Source organism: Coregonus clupeaformis, chromosome 20 (genome assembly GCF_020615455.1).
Source record: "Coregonus clupeaformis isolate EN_2021a chromosome 20, ASM2061545v1, whole genome shotgun sequence".
Lineage (NCBI taxonomy): Eukaryota > Metazoa > Chordata > Actinopteri > Salmoniformes > Salmonidae > Coregonus > Coregonus clupeaformis.
Window position 1 is genome coordinate 48,171,878 of NC_059211.1, and position 22,460 is coordinate 48,194,337.

The following is a 22,460-nucleotide window of genomic DNA, read 5'->3' on the forward strand; positions in this document are numbered from 1 at the left end:
ACACTACAAAACAATCAATTGCTTAATGACACTAAGCCTTCAGTCATCAGATGACCTAGCTCTTGAACATTGACTTCAATGCTCCATGAGTAGCTATAGAAGACATCTTGACTAAATAATGTTTAATAACTCAGACGTTTTCATGTCAATATAGCCTCAATTGTACATACAGGACCAGTAATAATCTCCACTGCTTTGATCTAATGCAGCCTAGTTATTATCAAATGTAATATATTATTTGTTAATTTAATAATAGTAATAATAATAACAATAATGTATACATTATTCTCAGATCAAAATAATAAAACATATGTTTAGAGAACAAGTTGCCTACTGAGATGAATGTGAAAATAGAAGATTGTCTTCCACTAAAGACCAACATACAATTATTCACTTGTTGGACCCTTTACAACCTCTGAAATATTAGACAAAATAAAATGTAGGTTACATCAAGTAACCAAATGCATGTGCTATGGTTAGGTAACAACGAAATTATCCATTAGATGTAGTCCTACATTTCATGGAAACAATGATAACTTAGGCTATCTGTCGCAAAATATCTACCGTCCTATATGCACATTGACTTTCAAATTAAAGCATTATAATCGAACCATAACGTAGGCTACCGCAATATTGTATGGGGAGTAAACGAGAAATTCAACATATTTGACAGAAATGGAAATAGAGTTGAAGGTATTACAAACAAACAAAGATTTGAAGGAGAATAATGCTGAAATATTGGCTATTTGCTTGAGTGAATTATAAACTATTCTCTCAGAACAACAAAATATTTTGGGAAATAAAAAAAATTATCCACAACGTTTTAACACTAAGCAACATAAAATTAAAACGGTATTACAGGCTTTTTCAGTATGTTCTTAATCAGATAATGGATACCAGGATTCTTCCTAACAGACAAAAAAAAAAATATTCCCTTCAAACTAGCCATGATAAATTCAACTCTGAGAACTGATGCAACATAACGAGGAGATTATGCTGGGTTAAAATTTAAACCAAGCTGACCCGCGTGTTTCAAACTTTAGGCTATTTCACCCTCCATCACTGTCACGCGTTTAATTCTGTCCATAGCACGCTCGCCCACACCGTGCAACACACAACACATAACATTTCGATGGGCATTTTAAAATGGATGCTTACATTTACAGGTGCCTGTTTAATATGTGTAGTCTTATATTTTTGTATGCCAGGTGTGCTACACGTTTTCGTGCGAACACAGGCCTAAAATCAATTGTTCCATACCTGTAAACATATTCTAATAACCTTTTCGATTTCATACAGCAAATGAAAATGTAGTAGCAGCTCTATCTATGTAAAATGTGAAACATAGGCCTCGTGATCATTTGCATTTGAGTTGAGGCACTAGGCTTTCACGTAGGCCCTGTCATAGATATTAAAATAATGGTACTCTTCAACATTTCCATTGGACACAAGGTCCGCACACAAGCTATGCACACAGACACACACTGTTAGTTCCTCTTGTTAATCCAACATAAAATGCTGAAAGATAACAATGCACCCAGCTTTCAAAGATTGCACAGCCATTCGAAAAATGTTGGCAACGTCCTTAGCAATGCCAGTTGAACCCGCATATCAGCGTTTCATTTTTTCCATTTCGTTGCATGGATCAGAGGCTGTTGCTAAGCTACCAAACTCTGAATTCATAAGTTCAGAGAGAACAGTAATAGGCCATTTGCTTCTTGAGGTGAAAATAAAAATAAACATCGAGTTTGTAAATTCATGATGGCACCAATGTGAACCCGAGGCAGATGTCAATCAACAGTGCACACAATTAAAAATGGGTATAATAATAATAATTAATAGTAATAAAATAAAAAATGATAACTATAGCATGAATAATAATGATGATAATAATAACAATAAGACGAATACTAATAATAAACTGTACTTTTAATATGTGCTAAATTGCATTGCTTCCTTGATGTAGGCCTAGGCATACAGTGTAGGGTCAAGGTTATGCTTAGGGCATGAATGGCATGGACACAGAGTAGCCTTACAGTAGAAGGGTTTGAGGATGCCAGAATAAGCATAAACCAAATGTCATGGACACATTTCAGGGAATTCAGTTATTAGCCTATTTTTCTGAGTTTTTGCTTATATTCATCCTCTGACAGCTCATCAGGGAGTTGATGATTACAGACAATAGGTAGTGTTTAAAAACAATTCAACCATTTGTATATTGAATATACACATTGGATCCTTTTTGTATACCATGGGGAGAGAATTAACCAGAACAATATAGGATTTATTTGCTACATAAAACTATGACCCGGACATTGTTATGTAGCTCCTGTAGCTCAGTTGGTAGAGCATGGCACTTGCAACACCAGGGTTGTGGGTTTGATTCCCACGGGGGGCCAGTAGGAAAAATGTATGCACTCACTAACTGTAAGTCGCTCTGGATAAGAGCGTCTGCTAAATGACAAAAAAAAGAAAAAAGAAAAAAGAAGCACTATGGGTACATCCACAAACCCTTGAACATCCACCACCCCACCCTCACCTGCTAAAGAGTCCAGTATAGTATCATGTATGATGACACTATAGGCCTACTGATAGTATCTACTGTATATTTTGGTTATTTCAAGATGGTGGCATGGCTTTACATCCTAATGTAGACCTAAAACAATTTTCCCACACTGTAAATATGATATTTACCTTGTTCAAACACGCCAAGCAATAAGAACAAAAAGCTGTCATCATATCTGTAGAAGGTAAACACACAGCAAGATACTGGACGTGGACACACCAAATGCATTGTGTTATCAGTGTCCTGTAAGGCTGCATACTAAACGTAGGCTAATAGCCAAATTGACCTTCTACAACAGAGGTTAGAAATACACCTCATGTATACACAACCATCTTCCTTTCTGATTGGTCTGCAGCTATGGTTCTGGAACCCTCTCGTCTACACTCATATCTTATTTGTTTCTCCAGTGTAATCAAATGCAGCATGGATTTGGGGGAGTACAAATGTATTTTCATCTAGATTTCATCTAGGCTGCTTATGCCAGGTGCCGAGACAGAGACAAGCCTCCATCAGCTGGGGGCCCTGGTGGCAGCCACTCAGACAGACAAGACCATACAGACACATTAATGTGGGAAAACTTCTAGCCATGCTCTCAGGCACACCACACACTGCATTTCAATCTCAAAGGAGCCCTGCCTAGATCCCTCATTTATTAGGCCTCAGCACTACATGAATTTCACTATGATTTGTCTGTGGGTGGTGCGATATGGGTTGTCTAGGCCTTAAATCACAGGCTACTAGGGTGTTTGGGCTGGAACCAGGAAGGAAGCAGTATTAAACTGATAAGAGGTAAATATGCGATTAAATGTAGAGGTGATTCAATGAGTTCGGTTCTGTCCAGAGAGGTATGCCGCTGAATGATTTATCATAATCTTATCCACATTGGAATAGATGGTTTATCTTAGTACTGTTTGATATGTGTAAATAGTGACCTATTTTCAAATGTCTAATATTACAGACAAAGAATAACTGGGTTTAAACCCCCTAAATTGGCATGATGTCGCATCAGCCTGCAATGAAAGAAAAAAGACCAGAGCTTATATTGCCTATATTTTGGGTGACTTTGCTCATACCTGAAATAGTGCACAACAAATGTACCATTGAAGCAACATCCATAAATCAATATCCTAGAGCTAAACACAATGAACACAAGAGTAACCTGTATCACACAGCCACATGTCAGAGTTAAACTTGAAGCGTGCCATGTCCAAAATATAGTTAAAATCTGGGCCTACATCCTCAATGAACATCCCACAGCCTAATAAACAAAGGCCTGTAAAATAGCCTGGAGTATCCTAGGTTACTCCCCAGCTATAACCACTGGGATAAGCCCTGGGTGTACTGCAGCAGGATAGGTCAGGCAGGCAGGCCTAGCTATATCCCTCTGCTGTGGTGCACTCTCCCCTCCTCTCTTCTCCACCCCTGCACATGGCGACTAGGAGTGAATTAACTGCAGCCAAGGTAGCTAGCTTGTTTAAAATGCAACAGGCCACTGTAAATCACATCCCACGACCAGAGAGTGCATGGGACTGGACTGGATAGAGCATCAGTGAGATCGATGACAGACACTTGTCCATCCAAAACAGGTTGACATAAATACGCCCTGCAATCGGGTCATCTCTCACCACCCAGCCAACCCTGGCCCTGGTGGCCTTATCTGGCCCTCACAATCGCCTCGGATTCACTCAGCGGTCCACGTTGGGAGTCCTGCGAGCACCCACAGCCTACCTGTCAATTATACACATTCCTCTGTGTATTTACTGCCATGCAGGCCTCACTGTTATGGCCATCCTTAATCAGATCAACAGCTGTCAGTAACAGTAACCAGCCTGTAAAATGTATATTGCCAAAGCGAAACACACACAACTCAAAGTACAATGAGTTACCCAATGATTAAGGATGCTTTACCTTTATATGGCCATATTAACACATGTTTATGTGCCGCTCTTTCTCGCCACACCTCCTAGAACGTTCAGATTGGACCGCCCTGCATCTTGGTTTGAGTAGACCTACTTATGGGTCATCATCATCATGTGTATTGTGTGTAGAAGAATGCATGTTTCCTTGTCTGTACCCATCTGTAGGCTACATGTAGGGCTAGATGCTATCTCTGGAAGCAGGGCACACAGAAAACAGACATTTTGTTTTCTCCTCTGAGGGTCTAGCCTTTTCTAATGAGAGCATCATACACCAGGCCAAGGTTATGATGGTACAAACATCTTCACAATGTTCCTTTAGCCCTATGAACATAGGCCTACCAGCTATTAGACTATATACAGAATCATGCTGGTGATGACACTGCATGGCAAGATGTAAACCACCCTAATCCAACAGCAATGCAGCAGCAACACTGCCTCAATGACCTCATTCCTGTGGGTTAAAAGCAACTCTTTAATATGTCTAGGCATTCCACTGTGGCCCCCTATCATCAACTTTAAGAGAGCAAATAAAAAGGGCATGCAGTCAGATTGCTCTCTGATCTGAGAGGCACAGCAGCTTGCCAACATACTGTATGTAGCTACAGGCCAGCCATATGTGCATTAGGTCCGATTGTTATATTCCGATTGTTATAGTCTACTGCTCAGCAGGGCACGTGACTCACTAGACAGGACCAATCGGTTGAAACGGTTCTCTTTTACCGTTTCTTCTCACCTCCGGGTCATACACCGAACCCCAATTACATAATTAATGAAATACGCATCATGCAAAATCCCTTCAATTAATCCTCATTAGGCAACAGTATCCGCATCTATAGATTTCGGATACCACTGTCGCGACCACCCCTCATCACTGTGTTTGAATGGAGTCTATCTCCGATAGAAACGATGATTCGATTCTGTCCACTGTCTCCCCATACATTTCCTCGGAATGCCATTCCGGGCTATAAATCCGATTCGAGGCAACATTTATTACATCTTTACCCCCCCCTCCTCGTCCACTAGAGCGTTAACGGCGGCGTTTTCCGGTGCTTTCAGCGGGCACAGCCTGCTTTTAGTTCCAGGGCTTGCTGCCTTCCTCCTACAGCCCCCGGTCCAGATTCGCTTCGCTCCATTGGTGGTTCCTGAAGTCTGCAGAATTAGTTTATACATTCGGTTCTCTAGCTTTATGATATCACATAAACTCATACAGCTAGATAACCAAAGAGAGAAACTAACCCACGTCTCTTAAAGGGACCGCTGCGTGTCCGACGCTGCTTCAGCGCTTCTGTTGTGGTCACACGGAACCATTACATTCGATTGATGCAGGCTCGAGCTCTCGCTATCAAACACGCTCTGTCTCACATACACACACACACACACACACACACTTGCATGCGTGCGTGTGTAATAGGCTACGCTATAAGGCCCGGGTTTAAGAGCTTGCTTATGTATACCCGAATTTATTATTTATGACTGTAATATTAAAATGCTTTGAATAGGCTGAAATGAGCATGGTGGATAGTGTAGACAATCTCATCATGCGTAAACTAGCAGTCATCAGAGAAAAAGCAATGCTTCCCTACATGCACATGCTCTCAAAACTACCATCCCAAGTTCAGTTAGTTGTTCTGAGTCATCTAGGCCGAGTACAGTCTAGCCTCGCCTACAAGTCCTTCACACAGCAAATGCTTCACTTTGAACTCACCAATGCCAAGCCATATCAACACCGACCATATCGACAGTGACAACAAAAACGTCAGGGATAGGTAAGGCCAGAAATGCTTCCACAGTACCCCTTAAATATCACAATGCACCCCAAACAACCACAGTCCTGTTTTAAATGCCAGCTCCAATCGACCCGTTCATACCATAGACTAGCTTCAATGTTGAGTAAATGAATAAAGAAATGGGTCTAAGCATGACAAACTATAAAAGCATGAGCTTCAGCTTGCTTTAAGGACTACAAGTAAATGTCAACAACATACTTGACAGAGAGTAGCTTCAGTTCATCTTTTAGTGAACTGCAGTAGAAGCACATACTGTTGACAATTTTATCTTGAATGGATATGGAATCAAATGGAAAAGAGGACATGAATTATAGGCTATATTCAGGCATTGGCCCTGGATTCAATCAAATTCAAATAAATAGATGGAAACGTCTTGATAATATCTGAAAATATCCAACAACTAATAGAAATACTTTGTTCTATACGATGAAAAAGCAAAAGTCTATTGATGATGTATTAGTCAAAAAGATAACTCTTGATTTCTACACATAGCAGGCATGAGCCTATATACTGTACAGACTCTGTTCTTCATTTCCAACATTGTCTTGCTGATGATCCGTTTAAGAACACACGGCCACTTCTGACACCACAACAACAATATAGACTAATAAACAAGGCATATACATTATTCAAAAAAATGTAATACTCACATTCAAATAATGATACAGCCCTTATGTTCTAGGGATTTATATTTAGTAATCAAATGGCACACTAAAGGCTATAGGCCTACATAAACAATCCATGATGGCTCACATAGGCAAACAAGCAAGTTCTGAATTCCCATTCAACTCCTGATACGAAGCCATTCGGTCAGTAGAGTGAGAGCCACGGATCCACAAAAGCGTCAAAAGATGTTCCATACATTGCCGGTACATTCATCAAACAAAGCTTTTTACGCACACCGTCTCCGGGAGCACTATGGAAGTACACCGGTCATAACACGTTATCGAGATATTCACCACAGTCCAAGAGATAGCACAAAACGAGGAGAGGAGAAAGCGACGCAACTGTCATGGTCAGAGACACCGGGAGCTTGGCTGGGGCTGGTTAGAAACTCGCACAGGCCACGGGGGTCACACGGCCAATAGAAATGTGATGTCACCAGCATTAGGTATGCTTATTGACACACGGACACAGCCGTGACCAAGCGCTCTGCAATAGCCTCAGATTCTAAAATAGCATAAAACCAGAGCTTCCCTCTCTGGTACACAATGCACAGACATCACTGAAAAAATAACTACTCTCTCTTTTGATGTATTGCAACTCACTGAATAAAGCCGGCTTAAAATCCATCCCCCTATTCAAAAGAACATTGGCTATCATAATGTAAAAACAATTATTCCCTTCAAAAAAATACAAAAATAAATAATATCTTAAAAACTAGGCCAGTATGTAGCTCATTTTGCCATATAAAACCCACAATGGCTATAACGCCAATGCTAAAATATTACTATCCCAATGCCATTATTGTACAATGCAGGGAGAGAATACTTGGGCCTATATGATCGAGTTCAACACGCAATCTTACTTTCATCTGATTATTCGAGGTAGGAACAGGCCAGTCATTGCAAACACATATCATCATGAATAGCCATTGACAACGAGTTGCCATTCAATAACATTATTGGCCTATATGACACTTTCCACTATGGAGGTCACAATACTTATTTGCCAAACCCATTCTTGTTGAATATGGAGAAGAAATCAGTGTCTTGGGGTTCTACATAGGGAGTAGCCTATATATATGTCGCTCGAGTTAGGCTATGCAGAAAGCATGTATTTTGCATTGCATTGCGTCATGTTACAGAGTTGAAGACATAGGCCAGAGAAAACAACGGATTAATAAGTGTAATAAAGATTGGAAAGATTAATCGTTTCTTAATCATTTATCATTTTTCATCATGTAAAACATAATTTTACCAACTTTGAGTATTTGGAGTAAAATTAAGATAATTTCTGTTTTTGAATAATAACCTAATCACTAGTCCAGCTACTGTTCTATTAGCCTAATGGGTATGTGCTTTATATAAATCCTCACACACAATTTGCGCTTAAATCAGTTTAAAAAAATAATAGCTGTATTCATACTATCATTCCTATCATTGCAGTCAAAATGGTAGGCTAGTTACATGAAATAGGGCTTTTATCTGAATTATTCAACTCATGAATTTAAGGACATGGTTAAGAATAAACTAAACTAACTAGACCTGGATACATTTTGAGAAGTGTGGAATTGCGTTTGTGAGGGATAATTACATAGTAGGCCTAACCGAGCTTATAATTAACTACATGTTTATAACTACAACAGTCTCCACACACACACACACACACACACACACACACACACACACACACACACACACACACACACACACACACACACACACACACACACACCTTAAAGTTATACAATAAATATAGGTGTATCAATGACGTGAAAGTGCAATAGTAAAATAGTAGGCTATAGGCCACCAATGGACGATGTTTGATTCTGCTGAGACATCCCCTATTCTTCATGAGAAAATGGAATCTCCCATATGCGAAATGTAAAACCGAGGCCAGACAATGGAATGAACCATTTCACTGAATCAAAATTACAAAGCATTATAACGAGTCTCTCATACATGGGACAAGCCTGACTCTACTGTAGGCCCACAACCTTGTTTCATTCAGGTGAATAATAGCGCGAATTTAAAAAGTATCTATCGGTTTTAATATTTTGAGGCGACCCTTAGCCAATAGGCCAAATTCCCACTATTGATATTAGCCCTACACATTAACTTGAATTTCAAAGGTCGAAACCGTCTCATGCATGACGGTAAGGAAAACACAGACCTTATCTAGTTATGTATAGCCTAAAACTACAGTACAGTATGACAATGTGAATGTCATGTGAAATTTAATCACGCACAGTACGTTCCAAAGCTTTATGCATTACTCTTACACAAAACCAAAATTCGATTTGTTTTTCACGCATTCGAAAACGTATATGATCTACAATGTAGCCTTCTTGGCTACTCCTTCAATAACACCCACACTTTAATTATACTTTATACAATGGTGAGAATGATTCATATGCTGTTATGAATATATAGGCCTTGAAGCGACTTTGTGCTAATGTCACATTAACTATTTTCAGAAATCTATCATTGCAATATTATAGGGGCGCCAACAATGGAAGAAATGACTTGATTTGCCAATATTATGATTATTATCATATTAACTTATTATGCTAGTTGATTTTTACAGTAACAGACCAAACCAGTCTATGACAAAGTTATAACAAGGTTTTCTTTCAGGGGATATAACCACTGTCATCAATCCATACTGAATAATTTATATTCGTTTCATAATTGGAAGGTTAAAAGATCATTAGACTAAACATATCATCTAGGCATTTAAAGTAATAGACTTTCATCTAGGCATTTAAAGTAATAGACTTTAACATGATTTAGGGTACAATTCTTAGATTTTTAACAAGGATGTGTTATTAGCCTAAATATTTTCTCAAAAGTAAAAAAAATAGCATATTTCTCCAATCGCAATAATGGGCCCTAATGGTTTTTGATAGCCATTGGAAACAGTTAGCAATCTAGGCTACTATGGAGAACTTCATGAAAACATTTAATTACTTAAATATTCACAAAAACATCAATAAATATATAAATGACCTTTACGTGTAATGCATGGTGTGCAATGAACTAGAGTTACTGCATTATTACCTATAAAAAAACACAAATATACACTTCAAAAGTATACGAATTGAATTCTCTCAAGGTAAGATTTTTCGCTAACTAACCTTATATAGATCGGTTGCAGATAATTATCTATAGTAGGTTATTTGTTTAGGTAAATGTATCAGGGGTAGATTTGTTGCTGTTCTGGGATTGCAATCAATATATTTACAATATTAACCAAAGAAACAAGCAGATAAGATCGTTTCGGTGAAATTTTGTTGAAGACATAAGCAAGTAGATCGAAGCATGTTCACCAGTGATGACAGGCCTATAAATTACTTTTCTACAACAATAATATTTCATTTGAGTAACATGTAAACCTCAATACCTGACATTATAGGTGAACTTATGGCCAATGGGAGACTATACATTTACATCATTCAGCAGACGCTCTTATCCAGAGCAAATAGGGTTAAGTGACTTGCTCATCGACAGATTTTACTATAGTCGGCTCGGGGATTCAAACCATCAACCTTTTGCCCCAGGTAGACCATAGATGAGAAATTGTTGAATTTGTTGTCTTGAGTGTGTTGAAACGGTCATTTATGCATGGGTCCTGAATTAGTCTTTCTAAAGCTTTATAAAGCAACATTTGCACCTGTAAATGTCAGATAAAGCATAAATGAGCGTTATGACAATAGTTTCATATTTCATCTTTGTTTTTTGTCTTACCTTCCTTATTTTGTACAGGTGACGGGTAGTAGGCCTATACAGTAGGCCTATATCTGGGTACAGTAAACAGTATAAAAAACGTACTGTTTTTGAATACTTCCAGGCCCTCCTCTTTCCTTGGTGCAGAACCACCTCATAATTCAGCCTCAAGTGAATTCATTATGGCCCATCAAAGGACCAGACACGCCCCCTTCCTTCGTCATGTCCTGTTTTATAGGCTTCCATGATAGGTGCACTGTCCACATGGCATAGCCTATTCTGTATGGCTGGACGCACGGTTCTGGTAACCTATACATTTATAGAGGAAACTATTTTCGGCAGTGCCTTACATTTGAGCTATTATTTTACTAATGTGCCTGTCATCGCCATATAGTAAGCCTAAATAATAGAAGTAGCCTAGGCTAAGTTGATAAAGGTTGCATACATTTTACAATGATTAATAGTATTCTACACTATATTGTTCAATCAATAATGTTACGATAATATATATAACTTTACAATGTAAATAGCTCGAAAATTGTGTTCTATTCATATTGCTCATTGGTCATGGCAAAGTAGGAGTTGGCCCCGTTTAGCCCATTTCCTATTTCGTCCTATCATCGAATAACCGGCTCCTCTTAACAAGAATTAAAACTTAGTTCTAAAATAATCATATGTCTTTGAGATGGGCTAGCTATAGAAACTATAAAAAGAGCCGTTAGAATGAAAGCGTCTATAGGTCCTGAAACTAATCAGCCTCTGTTAGTTTTATGCTGCTGTCGCTGATAGCAGCTTCGACTTGAATGTACGAATAGTCCACTATCGTATAAATCCACCCCATACATCGTTGTCATTTATACAATGATAACATAGGTCTCGAGGTAGATTGGGACTTTGCAAAGTTGTATATCCCAGTACTCGCATAGGATTTCTAGCCTAACATGAACAGTAGGCTTTTAGAAATATAAGCTAACTGAATAGGCTACCAAAAAGCGTAGCCTACAACTGACTTTATGCAATACAGTAGCCTATACAATAAACATTTATTTAACATTATTCACACACTTTAACTTTCACCCCACATCGATAAAATAACATAAGTGGTATAGCTATGGCTAATGCCAATATTACCATAGGTGCACAAAATCCAACATGATTTATGTTTCTTCTCCTATTCTTCAGAAATGAATAAACCCTAAATATCACAGCTAAAGCAATGTTAGCCTACTAGTTTAAAACTGACAAATTTACCGCAAAAAAATAGCATAGAAATGATTTACCTTGCTTGTATGAAAGTCTTCCTCAGATTTCAGCACCTGATACCTGTTGAATATAAGCATAAAATACAATGTCAACTATATATATATATATATATATATATATATATATATATATATATATATATATATATATAAAAGTTGATGTTACACATACACAGGTGTACTTATGTATTCAGATGGTGCACATTCCAAAATGCACCAAAGATGACATATAGGCAGGACTATTTTAGTAGCTGATTTTAAACGACAAGAGTACAACTATTTTGTGAAGGAGAACATTGTACATGCTTAGTCTACTTATAAATATTATCTCGTTTTCAATGTGAAAATTACAGTAACATGCATCCCTTTACCCAGTGTGTAAAGGGAGAGAGAGGGGATAGGAGAGAGGAGAGTGTACACACACACACACACACCTGCTACCACTCAATTGCAAATCCTTTGCCCATTTAGAACGCAATTAAACTTTTTTGATCCACAAATATAGTTCAGAATAAAAACAAGTCCAGGCAGCTAGACTAAGATAAATAATATAGGCCTACCATCACATAACAAAAAATGTAAGCTGATCTGTATTTCAAATGTCCTAAAAATATATATAAACCGAGAATATCTATAGATAGTATTTTTCGCGGTTCTCTTGAGGCTTGGAAAAATAAAGTTAATCAAAAATAATAAAAGTATTTTGTGTGTTGCCAAGATTCTCTGGGCTCTATTGTTGTCCGCTGCAAAGGCCTGATTAATTAATTTCACACTGTAGCTCCAGAGAAGATTTTCCCACAAACAAGTGACCGAGAAATATGTAGCCCCAAAGAAAGTCAACATCAAGTTCAACAACGTGCTGGCGCTCATTATCATGACAATGGTGTCTGGGAGCAGAGAAGTCTTCTTAACAAGAGGGTCTGGCGTCAAGACACTCCACCTCCCAGACCCCAGAAAATTTTCCCAGGCTCTCCTAACAATCGCACAACTGTTTGCTTTAAACGCCAGCGCTGGGGCCACTCCGTTCGCCCCATCATTACTCCGCGGACTGCACAATTGACGATTCCGTTAAGACATGACATATTAACATGGACATACTGTTAATGTTTTCTTACTTTTCAATGGAAGTAAAAATGTGTAGCCCTATATAATTTCAAACTACTTTAATAAATAATAAAAACTAACAATAAATGCAAGTGGATTATAATGCTGTTATTAGGCTATTATTAGGACAAATATGAATTTATAGGCTGCTTTTGTAATAAGTAAAAAGAGAAGAGAAAAAGAAGGGTAACAGGCCTACCTAAGCAATACCAAAGTAGCACCAAACTTGAAATTGTATTGATCTTATACCCAACTCAAGTAGGATTGACACCCGATGCTATTATAAATCGCATGCATACTTACATACCGTGACTCCAATAAAATAGGCGTTACTGATGTCCACATTGAATTTCAGTTAGGCTATAGAATTTTTGACGATAGAAAAGCTCGAGCTCTGCAGCAGCAGTGTAGAGTTTGCTACAGCTATACGATTTTGTCCAGCGAGAAACAACCCCGGAGCTATCTTGCATAGATGCACTTTGAAATAGAGCAAAGGTATGCAATGAGTCAATACAATCCGGAGCAGTTTACTACAAACACTGGCATTAGCCTACTTTTGCTTGAGTGGCCTGAGACAAGCAAACTAGCCAAACGACTCTCTGATTTGTTTAAGTGTCCAGACTGCCAGTCAGTCGCGCACCACATGTCGTTGGTCCCCCTCACGGGCCTGCCTGGCGTGGACGTGTCCAGAAACCCAAACAGTTCTGCTCCTCTATTCATTGTCCATAGTTCCAAATCTGTGTGAATGCTCCTTTTCCCCTTTTAGTTACGCCCATGATCTTTTTCTGAATCATTCGCTAGACAAGAGACAGAGATAGATGGGTAGGCTAGTGTGAGAGAGAGGCGAGATGAGTGGATGCAGAAGTAGAGAGACCTATAGGAGGGACCCAACACGACTTGGATCCATGAGCAGAGAAATAGAATGCTTGAAAGCCTTTTCCCATCACTCGTCAAGACGCAATACACCACAAATGCCAGCCAGCTACAACTCTAAGTGAATCTTAACTTTTACCCTTCAATTGTTTCCTTTAAAAAAAACTTAACATACGCTACAATCACAACTCCATCATCCAACTCCACCTTCTTTCAAGTCGACTCTCTTTCAATCCTCGCAGAAAGGCGGCATGGCACAGTTCTAATAATTGCTGGCCTACATTTCAGCATCATCGCATCAGCCGAGAGGGACCAGTCACTGCAACCACGGGTCCCGGTGCTGCGCCTTGTTGCTTGAAATAACACTTACGTCAACTGCTTGCCTATTCACAGAGTCACAGCGCTAGACAGAGAATACGCACCAAGCCTTTAGTCCCGTTTAGAAATGACAAGGAACATGCAAGCGCAATTATTAGAAGTGTATAAGACACCGTTTCCTTTCTAACAGCCGAGCAAATGAGCGAAGCACTGACTGCAGCCTCTAGTCGAGGACCACTAGGAGAAATAATGATTTCCTCTATGGGTTCTGGGTCACGTTGCCTTACGTGGGGCTCCGTGGCTACGTCTCGATCCTGAGACCGTGCATAACCGTGTGCTGTTGAAGAGTGTTTTCTCATGCGATCACAGAGTTAACGATTGTAATAAATGAGCATTCGAAAAAACGAAGGATAGCCTGATTGCAGGTGGCTTCCGCGTTGAGTTGAAAGATACGTGCTATTCAAAGATCCTCATATTTTATTACGTGAGTGAATACGTGCTTACGTCAGGAATCGGGATCGGTTACCCTCCTTAGACGATTCAATGGTATCGTGAAAGGTTTCAGTTTATTGGCAAAAACAACGTTTTGTGCATTTTTTGTATGTAGCTATGGTTGATACTTTGGCAAATAGCAATGTGTCTCAGTTGGATGAGCATGGCACTTCCGACGCCAGGGTTGTGGGTTCGATTCCCACGTGGGACCAGTACGAAAACACATTAGAAGATGTATGCACTCACTACTGTAAGTCGCTCTGGATAAGAGCGTCTACTAAAATGTAAATGTAAAACATTTTGAGAGCGAGATGTCTGTTTCATTTAATGTGTCCTTACATTTCTTTACACTAAAAACTATAATAGGCCTATACACATGTAGCATGTTATTTTTTCTGTTTCTTCAAAAGGCCAGGTATGTATTTATGTATGTATGTATGTATGTATGTATGTATGTATGTATGTATGTATGTATGTATGTATATATGTGTGTATGTGTTTATGTGTGTGTGTGTGTGTATGTGTGTGTTTTTATTCAGAACTACAACAAGCAACAAGTCGATCAGCTTGCCTCAACATATTTGATTGAGTTCTCCTCATATTAGATCATGGCATTTATCATGATTAAAATTTGAAGACTACATCCTACTGAGGCTCTGAAATTTCTCTTCATTTCTCTATGTTGAATATCTGAATATAATAGGCATCAAATTGATCAATTAGGCCACGGTAATAACAAATGACAACCTTTGCAAAGTTTGAAGGCCTCTGACAAAAAATAATTATGTTGAAATTAATTACTTAATAGGCCTATAGACACCTGCACGAGAAAGGTAGTTTAGCATTGCCTATATTTAGCATTAATTAAAAAAAAAATTTATAAATTTTTTTTTTACATTGGAAAGTCATGGTCAGTCAATAAAATAGATAATATTCATATCCAAAGCGTTTCGTTCGATTGACTGTCTTTACAGTCTTTTTCTCAGCTCATCTGACCAGAGATAGTTTTAACGATGCAAAGAAAAGTGGTAAAAGTATAATAATAATATTATTAATAATAATAATAATGTCATAATCTACATCTTTCGATTACATTTGAATTAAAAACGTCAATAATTGCTGCAACTCAATGTCACTTTGAGAAACAATTCGATTTTGATAATAATCATGATCTTTAACGATCAATGTCAAGGGCAGCAGAACTCTTCTGAATGAGCTGGCCCCTAACTTGGGCCTCTACATTTTGTAACCGTGCTTTATTCTCAGTGTATATAAGGAACCAATTGGACAAAATGAGTCGTTGAATAAAAAAAGAAAGAATATAGGCTACGTTTATTAACCGATGTAAATCCACGGATTAATTTATCTAATTATCAGCAGGCTATAACTTCGAGGCAAAATGGAACTCCTGAATGTAATCTATAGTTATTCCATGAAGGATATCGAATAACTAACGGCCAGTCGGAGCGAGCCAATCAGGACCTGGTGACGATTCTTCTTTTTTTGTTGGTCAGGGATGCCAGACAGCCTACACTTCACACAACCGCAACGCCTGCAATAACCTAAATAGTCTTCAAATCAAACATATTAGGATCTATTATTACTATTATAATATTCACAACATATTTATATTGAATTATAGGTGCAATATTTAGTATAAACCTGATATGAACTGTTAATTTATTCCAAATTAAATTGCAGCATTTCACCTAATACATGGTATCGCGTGGTAGCAGACTTCATTTATCTTACTGTAACATCAGTAACAGGCCTATCTATGCCTTGCATAGGCTGATTTTTGGCTTGAATAGCTCCTATTGAAAGTACAGCAACTAGACATTGATCAATCAGTATGAATATAAGCCTATAAAATAAGCCTACATGACAGTTTTTGTGACTCACGAATTTCAGCATGTATCTGAGTAGCCTATCTCGAAACTGGCAATTTTGTTTAAATCATAATCCACCCCAAGAAAAAGGATTCAAGCAAGGACTAAAGCAACTGCAGAAACAGCGACGCCCATCGGACGAAAGTACTAGTCTATAGAATGCACGATATCTGATTAACATTGATGAATAACCTGTTATACAAAATGAAATGGCATTCATTACATTGTAAGGAAAGTATAATTATTAGTCGTAGCAATTAGTAGCATATTTGTAGCCATCTATAAGCAGACGAAACACATCATTTTGCATATTTTTATTGGATATAGGCCTAATCACATTTGGTAATTTCTTTAATTTCACTCAATTAAACGTTTTCTTAAATAATAATGTGGATGACATAAAATGGATACAAGTAGAATCATAAATGAAAAGTTAAACAAGTATGGTGGAAGAAGAGTCCAGGTGACATGATTTTACTATAACTCAGATAACAATTAAAACGTCATTTGATTATACTCGGTGTTTTAAATATAAAGAAAACCAAATTGGAGTCATGTTGTGTTATCGAAAAATCCCCATAAGAACACATACAGTTGGAGGGTCAAATAGCTAGAAGATCACAGAAGCTAAGGCCTGTATTGGCCTATCGTGAATAAACACTAGACTACTAAAACATGCTAAATTTAAAGTTTCCCCACCCAACACCTGATATCATGTGTCCCACACAATGCATAGATTATTACAAGTTAGTAATGGTGTATATATTCATACATGTGGATGGGACAGGTGGCTGGAATGTCCCGAGTGTTACAGTAAGATGAATGAAAACGCCTGAAAAACCTGTCGCCTACTGGAACCGACTACAATCAAATTCTATCAAGATAGTTGGTGAGGAGATCTATGCATTTATCGAAAGTGAATCAAACAAAGCTAACAACCGAGAATTGAATGTCAATCTGCTGATATTTTCTGATGTTTATTTTGTAAAAGTATAGGCCAATGGAAATTGTGGTAACCTAACATTAACTATATGATTCTGCATTGACTTTTATTTAACATAGTGAAGAATAATTTGAACTATTTTATCAAATGTCATGCTAACATAGATTAAAAAATCTAAGGGGTTTATAATTCATATGCTTATAAAGCAGTATTGTTGCATTCCTATATTGAAAAGTCGGTTTTCATAATTTTTCATGTTTCAACCTAGCATAAGAGCAGAGCAATATTACTTCTCGTTGAAAAGGGGTGTGGTAAAACCTATGCGAGCCACATAAATTAGACACTTGCTGCCCAGCTACAGGAAAAAGAGGTTCACTATTACAGCAATGCCATTAAAATTGAAGGTGCATTTAAATTGAGACTCCGTTTTATATGTGATCTGTTGGGAACACCTGATCCAATAATTATATTTCTATTTATCAAAGAACACGATCATGTTACCACTTTTCCAATTAAGTGAAACATACGGGAGTATATGATCAATCTAATATAAGATATTTATCATTATCTGAACTATCAATAATCTAGCAAGTAATTTGGATGGGACATATAATCTCACAGCAAAAGTTCCTTCAGGGGTAGACTCAAAATAATCTTGTTTATTTATGAGCATACCATTTTTAGGATTGATTGGACAGAGGAGCAGGATTCACTAAGATCATTTAGAAAAAGAGAGTAACAAAAAGCCCTAATGCCTGATTGGACAATGAAACATATTGCAGTGTGTATTTACTGTACTTGTGACTCGGAGATAATCTGATCCTGCTAGTTGCAGTGTCTTTATGCACAACACATCTCTATGCTTTTGAAATAGTAATATGTTATCCATGTAAACAAAGTCAAAACATATTTGATACTTATTATACAGTATTAAACTCTTATATATCTGTAATATATCTGTAACTGCAACACTTCATTTGGAGTAACTGGATTCTGTTGGATGAGGACACTGGTGGAATACCTCTGATGTACCTTACCCGACTGCAGATTACTTGTCTTTATATGGTTTGCTATAATATCCCAAATGTACACTATGTATATTTCACCATATTATTATGACAGGGACTGTGCTGACTCCTTTCATTAATTTACTGCAGTGGGCTAAATCAGGGTCACACAGAGTGTGTCTTGATAGTCTTAAACAAATCTACTTTGAAACAAAAGTATACACCTCACACACATGGTTATGGGCTTTAAAAAAAGAAGACACCTGTACCATGTCAGATATAGAGTTGAAATGTATTACATTTTGAGTTTCCATCCCAATATTACACTTTATACACATCACAGAAGACTGAAATATAACAAACCGTTTGACATAGAAACACCAGATTTTCTGTGTTTAATTTTTTTAAATGTTTATTCATTATGAAATTATGAAAAATATGAATAACGTTCCACCCATGTGGCCACTAGGTAATTTGACTGCAGGAAAGGGCTACTTGAAGTTTAATTTAATAAACAATTATTTTATCTTGTTTCCCTCTGATGAGGAGAAAGACAATGATATACAGCAACAGTTAACTGCCACACTGCAGTATTAGGAAATAAATTACTATAATCATATTAATTTCCTTCCATCATATATGCATGTTTTAATTATCTTATAATTTGAGCATTTAAACTGCTATATGTAAATGTTATAATCTAATGCGTAACAGCAGAATCAATATTGACCAACCTAACCCAGTGAGTGATAAAAAGGCAAACGTCCCATTTTAAATGATGTAAAAGCATGCACAATGATTAGTCCCATACATTTGTGTCTATCAATCCCAACTCGGGTGGTGAGTTGATCAGTCATTGATAGACATCATTTCATATCGACCCCCAAATCAATAGACACAGAATGAATTATAATATTCTGCATGTAACATAATCTATAAATCACTGTTTTTTATGTATCCTACCAGATATAACCACATAACACCACTGAATCACTAGAGACAGGTTCAATGGTTTACAAGTGACCAAATCAAGGGTCCCACTTTTGGGAATTGTAATAGCCATACTTCAAAGGGCTTGACCTCACATAAGGGCATTAAGGAGTCTCATGGGTCATGCATCAAGTCAAAGAGAGAGCAAATATTTGAGGGTGGGATCCCGCCCGATCCCGCCCTAGCCCGCTAACCCTACACCAATTAGTACTAACTGCCTATAGCCTATAAAGAGCTATTTTGATGATAGGGCTCAATTTAAAATCTAAATTAGCTTCAGAATATTATCAAAAGATTAACTGCTGGGTAAAATGAGTCTACGAAACCGCCTCATAGCTATGCTCACAAATGCATAGCCTATTGAATCAAAATATCCCTGCATGCTATTTAGGGGGGAGACGTTTTGAAGATATTCTCAGAGAAATGCCAAAGTTTAGGAGTGTAACATCAGTTCAAAAATCTACAGAGCATGTTATGCAGAGGGACAGCACGTGCCCCTTCAATCCACTTGTGAATCATACATATATAAGATGTAGCTAGTTTGATTTACACCAAATTCATTGTTATGCAATGTCCTATAAACCAGAAAAAATACCTGCATAGATAGCACACATGAATACTACTGCCAGGGCCTAAGCCTAGTAAACTTTACTATGCACCCTTCTCTACCACGATACAGCTACCAACCTCCACCTAAACAGTTGAGTAAGGAGAACCTGAGCCAAATCTAACATCAACTCTCATTATGCCACCAACACAAGTGAGTCAGGGGAGCAGTTATTGCACTGATGCCATGCCTTATGACCTGCAATGTGCAGTGTACTATCTGCGGAAAGTGTTAGCAACAATAACACCCACCTGTATCATCAATAAATATATAATTAATATCCTCAATGGAGGGAGATTTGGAGGGAAGTTTGATACCGGAGTAAGCACATTCACTTTGGGCAAATTCTGGATTATGTCTACACAATTCTGACATCAGAAACAATAAGTCATGAGATGAAAATACATTGCATGTGTCAATGTGAATATATCAATGACATATCAATAAATAAGTGTGATGTAAAAAACAACCTCAACTTGCACTGCTCTGAACTTGAGTAGGCCTACCATTTCACAAGAATTCCATGTGATTGATAACAAATGGAAATAGGCTAATAATCTTAACTTGATAGGCTATGTTTGTCTCTCCACAGCAATCATACATATAAAATATGGAATTAATCGTATATGCCTAACATAAAATGTGTGAAGGAAATACATTCAGAATAATTACATTATCTAGTAGCATTACGCACGACTCAACATTATACCCATAGAATGTAATTAATTTAGCGTACATTGTTTAATTGCAAAATGTTTACTCAGAAATTATAACCAATAATGCACATGTGGTAGTCTATGCATAATGAATACAAAAAAACAAAAAAAAGTAGCCTGCGTTGAGGCCTATATGCGCAAGAAGAAGAATAAAGTTGATAAACTTACAGTGTGTGTCCTGGAGAGTTCCTGCAGAGAGTGAGATGCTTATACGTTCCCTGCCATGAGAAAAAAGACTGGATTCTATCTGCCTCCCCTCTTTAATTACAAGCGGGCTGAATTTTATGCTAATGAGAACAACTTGCCGAAGCATAAAGGAAGGGAACAAGGGCCAAATTCGCCTCTCCTTTCCATGCAATTCCGACGGTCAAGTTCAAGCACAGAGACTTGTGCAGACAATTATCATTCAAAACACGTATGTGTATAGATAGGAACAAAGCCTATATGCAAAATTCGTTGGGGGAGGTAGTCCTCAAATATTCTCTTTACCATTTAGGCATTTTGGTAGTGCCAGCCATTTTGCTATAACTAGTTACACCCCTTGTGGAATGTGAGGATGAAATCAAGGTCTCTCGAAAATGATCAATAGCCAGATTTGAAACCATAAAGTGAATGAAATAGCATAACCATTACATTGAACAGATTTGATCAGTGAATATTTAAATTCAGAGGGAGGTCTACATTCTGATAACATTTTGCAAACATATTTTTTTTTTAACCTTTATTTAACTAGGCAAGTCAGTTAAGAACAAATTCTTATTTACAATGACGGCCTACTCCGGCCAAACCCAGACGAAGCTGGGCCAATTGTGCGCCGCCCTATGGGACTCCCAACCATGGCCGGTTGTGATACAGCCTGGAATCAAATCAGGGGGTCTGTAGAGTAGATAAGCGTTAGGAAATAAAATAAAATTAAACTGCTTCACTTTCTCCATGTATTATGTAAAACAAAAATAACCACCATATTGTAACTCTAAAATTCCCATTCAGTTTCACTGTCTCAACATACAGCAGGCCTATTATATGGTCAGTAAAGGGAATGGTAGGGTAACAGTAGAGAAGAGTATCAGAGATGAAGTATAAGAAGATTTAGGATGTATACTGTAACAGAAAATGGCTTGGAAATAACATTTAAAAAACAAAACAAAAAACGAATCATGTCTAAATGGTCATTTAAGATTTTATTTGTTTTACAATGTACATGGCTCATGTTTACAATCTCATAATTCTATGTACAGTAGTTCCTGTTACTCAGAACACAGCCGTTTGTGTTGACACACACAAACACACACACGTGTGTGCGACAAAAGATTACTTACTGGATGCTATGAACACCAAGAAGCACTCAGCATAATATAATTACCGTTGTACATTTAAGTCATTATGCGTGATACATGTGCACTCATTCATGTAGTCAAAATCCTGAATCAGTATGAGGACAACCTATAGCAAACGTGCCACAGAGTCATGCCAAAATTAGGTGCATTTATGTAGTCTAAACCCCTAATCAGGGAAACTATGGGATGATATGAATAAGTGAATATATGTGGTCATTTGATGGTTTAATTTAATTTCTCACTGTTCAGGATTATGAAACAC

At 37.7% G+C, this 22,460-nt stretch overlaps 1 long non-coding RNA gene across 4 annotated transcripts in view; it reads right to left on the reverse strand.

Annotated features, from left to right (window-relative positions):
* Positions 1-21,101, reverse strand: part of LOC121533569 — a 55,003-nt gene extending 33,902 nt beyond the window's left edge. For 2 of the 4 annotated variants that reach the window (XR_005994474.1, XR_005994471.1), the window contains exons 1-2: positions 21,030-21,101; positions 11,941-11,983 (exon numbers count right to left, since the gene is read on the reverse strand). This is a non-coding gene — a long non-coding RNA (uncharacterized LOC121533569). Of the gene's footprint in view, positions 1-11,940; positions 11,984-13,333; positions 14,067-14,106; positions 14,473-21,029 lie in introns of those variants that run through there. The other 2 variants (XR_005994473.2, XR_005994472.1) reach the window with 2 other exon arrangements.
* Between the last annotated feature and the right edge of the window lie 1,359 nt (positions 21,102-22,460).